The sequence below is a fragment of the Octopus sinensis genome, linkage group LG4 (genome assembly GCF_006345805.1).
Source record: "Octopus sinensis linkage group LG4, ASM634580v1, whole genome shotgun sequence".
Lineage (NCBI taxonomy): Eukaryota > Metazoa > Mollusca > Cephalopoda > Octopoda > Octopodidae > Octopus > Octopus sinensis.
The window spans coordinates 77,663,940-77,668,438 of NC_043000.1; the positions used below are offsets into that span (position 1 = coordinate 77,663,940).

Below are 4,499 nucleotides of genomic sequence, written 5' to 3' on the forward strand. Positions count from 1 at the left end.
CAAAGAGTTTATTTCAATGAAAAATGCGAGAAGCCCGTGGATCAAGAGTTTTTACCTTGTTTCTCCAGGGTGACGCCTAACTATAATTATTATTCTTTCTATCTGATTACACACGCGCGCGTGCGTACACACAGATGTACTAGCAGGACCTGTGATTATTTCATGGAATTAATAGTAAACCTATTGAGTTATTCCTGAAAACTTCATCCAAAAAGCCTACAAGAGTAGCTTGTGTTGTGTCTGTATCAAAAGATAGTCCCTCATCAGCTATGCATTGAAAAGTGAAGGAAATTGGAATACGAGGATTACTTATTGCACTTTTTATATATACTTTATATACCTTATGCATAATTTTATAGACTTAATACACAGCACTTATGAAATAAATATTTACTCTTATTTTACAATTTTTCTCATAAAGAGAAAAAAAATTCATTTTAAAATTTACATGATCACAATTTCATATCTAGAAAACAAAAATTTTATAGCAAAAAAAAAATTTTATATGCAAAATATAGGGGGGTCACAATTTCATGGGTGTAAACATTTAATGCAATACGGCATACTCTGAAAACCACATCGTTAGTAACATATAAGCCAAAGCGATGGGTCAGAGCCAATACACATTTCAATTTGCGTACACCTTTCAATCCAATACTTCTTTGCAGACTATGTTCTCCCTCTTCCTTCCCCTTGTTTTTCAGTGTTGATAACTTTAACTCACACATCAAATAAATTGCGAGCCCTTGAGAATGCAACATATAGCTAACCATGGCCGAGTGCAGGTTCAGGCAAGAACAACCCTACTTTTTCAAATGTCTGTCTTTGTGATTTATTGATAGTCATTGCATATGATTGGCGAACGGGAAACTGGTTTCCTTCTAAAGTGAATGGCAAACTTGGGATGCGTATGCGTTAAGTGATAGGTGATATAAAAAATTTAGTTTAATTTTTAAAAAAATACTTTTCTTTATGCACTCACCAGCACCAGCACCAGCACCCACCACCACCACCACCACAACGACCATCATCACTCTCTCCCGCCATCTCTCTCTCTCTCTCTTTCTCTCTGCCTTTCTTTTTCTTTCTCTTGTTCTCTCTTACCTTTCAACTAATCACGTGAAAGCGTTACAATTACGTTCCCTACCTCACGTCATGCACACTTCTCTCACCCTCTTTTTCTCTCTCCCTCTTTTCATTCTTCCTCTTTTTCACTAATCACGTGAAAGCGTTACGGACGGGCTAAGTAACGTAATGACAAGCAGAATTATTATAAGAAATTGTGAGTGTGTGTTAAATTTTGTGAACAATAGCGTCGTTGTTTATAGTATTCCAGCTGTGGTTCTGATGAATGAAAAGGAAGTGTCTGTGTAATCAGGATGGAACATAAATCAGAACGTGCCTTAGTTCAATTTTCTTGCCGATCTGTACCAATTTTCAATCGCATGGTATCGATAAATCTGAGAGGGTTGTAGAAACACTTTCCCGTAATGCCATGCTGTAATATCGAATCCAAAATAAGATAGTTGAGAAGTCAATTTCTTAACCAGCCATAATGGATATTTTTTTCTAAATGTAATATATTTATGAGCCTCAATTTTAAGTCAACCAACAAATAAATTCAATGTTAGATTTAAAATTTAGAATGCGTACTATCTCTTTTTCTACGTATTTTCATATATCAATATTTCCCTTTCTCTATATTTTTATAAATCAATTAATAAAGATTTGTTTTTACTATCCTAAATCTTTCTTCACTGTTTATTGTGAAGCAAGTTATCAAACACCATAGCATCAACAACAGCAACAACAACAGCACCTACAGTAGCAACACCAACACCACCAACGACTTGCAACTGTAGCAACAGTGACCACACTGCCATCTGTAATAATGGAAGCAACACTGATAACAAAATATAAGATTATATGATCCAGGCAATGGATGATTATATATTATCACAACTTCATCAATAATCAAATTTAAATAGACCACTTTCAGTTTGTTCTTGTGTTCAACAGAAAATATCTTTACAGTGGGACGAAAATAATAATAGTAATAATAATAATAATAATAATAATAATAATAATATAATAATAATAATAATAATAATAATGATAATAATATTAATAATAATAATAAAAAAATGGAGCTGACCCAAAATGCCGATTCTGTAACAATGAGATTGAAATAATAGACCACCTAATCTCAGGGAGTAGAGTCTTAGCACCTGCAGAATATAAAGCAAGACATGACAGAGTCGGCCAGTATTTACATTGGACAATATGTCGGTATTATAAAATCAAAACCGCTGACAACTGGTATAAACACCATTCTGAAGCTGTGACTGAGGGAGAAAATGTGTCGATTCTATGGGACTTCCCCGTACAGACCGAAAAAACTATAAAAGATAATAAACCAGATATTATTATAAAAGATCAGACAAAAAAGATGTGTTTATTAATTGACATGAGTAACTCTTGCGATCACAATGTAGCAGCGAAAGAATTTGACAAGATTAGTAAATATAAAGACCTGCTAATAGAAACTGAGAAAATGTGGCATCTCAAGGCGACTACAGTACCAGTGATTGTAGGATCTCTAGGAATGATAAAAAAAAGGTACTGAAACCTATTTGAAAATGATACCAGGCTTACCATCCCTACAGGAAGTGCAAAAAACCGTGTTAACTGGAACGACTGAGAAGAGCATTATCGCTGTGAAAACAACATCCATCCATGAATTTATTTATTTATTGATTTTTAAATACATATTTTATCTGTGAATTTGCGTGTGTAATCTGGGAATGCATACAATAAGCTTCTCTACCCTAGGTGTATGGAAAACACTCGTCGAGAAATGGAAGAAAATTTGAAGAAAGAAGGAAAAAACATTACTTCCCCCAAGACATACCGCTACTCGCTTCGGACACCTAAGATGGTCGTATGACGATAGTTGCGAGGAAAACTGTAAAGGACAGCAAGTGTCCAATGGAAAGCAAACTAAAAAGAAAAAAAGAACAGAAAATGAGCGGATCGGGTGACAAAATCACTGAGTGGCTTCATTAACGTCTGGATTTCGTGACAGGGAGAAACACATGCGCGCGCACACACACACACACGTACAGATATGTTTCTTTATTTGAAAAAATATGGAACGCTTCACGAATTTGCGTGTCATCCTTGCGCAGGGGCCATGCTAATCTTCTCTGTATCGTTCCAGGCATGCATTATAGGTTTGGTGATATATATACATGTATATGTATATGTGTGTGTGTGTGCGTGCGTATATATATATATAATATATATATATATATATATATATATATATATATATATGCGTCTATCTACACTGAAGAGAGAAGTAAGTAATTAAAACACTTTAATCTCGATTAATCGGAGTTGTGTTGATTCATTGTTTTTTTCTTTGCCTACGTAAAGAAGTGCGCTACTGTCGTGGAGATTCTTACAGAAAAGGATTTTTTAACTCCTATTTCTAAATTCGGTATGTAGTGAAGCAATTAGCTGACCCCTAATTATAATTATGTTTATAATTATAGAATATTTGTATAATTATACCTATAATGTTTATTTTGACGTACCGATCTATTTGGTAAAATTATTAATTAATTGATTAATTAATTAATTAAATTAATTAATTTTACCCTTATATTATTAATTTCATATATATATATATATCATGTGATCACATGACCGACCAGGCTATCAGATGTTGCTACCCATCGCTGGTCACAATGCGCTTCGCCACCCCGTTGGCTAAGCGAGCATGCCAACAGAAGAAAGAGTGAGAGAAAGTTGTGGCGAAAGAGTACAGCAGGGATCGCCACTAACTCCTGCCGGAGCCTCATGGAGCTATTTAGGTGTCTTCGCTCAATAAATATTCACAACGCCCGGTCTGGGAATCGAAACCGCAATCCTACAACCGCGAGTCCGCTGCCCTAACCACTATCGAACCGGTGAGTGTGTTTATTAATAAGGCATTAAAGCAGAATGACTCTCCCCAGACACAACAAAATATGCTTGAACACACGAATCCACATACAGAACATATATATATATATATATATATATATATATATATGAATAGTAAGTGGGGCCAGACATCAATGATGGGACCTGGAGAGGAAGGTACCGAAAGGGTGGGCATTCATTCTCGATGATCACATAGGGTTGCCTGTCTCCTGTACACGGAGCTTTCAATTGGTTGCACTTGCATCCGCGAGTTGTTTGCAAATAAATTATATAATATATGCTTATTACCGTTACGTATACATGTGTGTGGATGTATGCATGTATATAAGTGTGTATGTGTGTGTATTATGCACACACTCACAAACATATATATAAGAACATTTCTACAACTATACTTAGTTATTTGACCTCGTATTCACACAAGAACGAACATGCACATACATACATACATACATACATACATACATACATACATACATACATACATACATACATACATACGTATGTAA

At 35.0% G+C, this 4,499-nt stretch overlaps 1 non-coding gene across 1 annotated transcript; it reads right to left on the reverse strand.

The window, feature by feature from the left end:
• Window positions 1–3,143: 3,143 nt before the first annotated feature.
• On the reverse strand, window positions 3,144–3,251 carry LOC115211346. The gene has a single exon (XR_003881614.1). It is a non-coding gene; the product is annotated as a U6 spliceosomal RNA (small nuclear RNA).
• Between the last annotated feature and the right edge of the window lie 1,248 nt (window positions 3,252–4,499).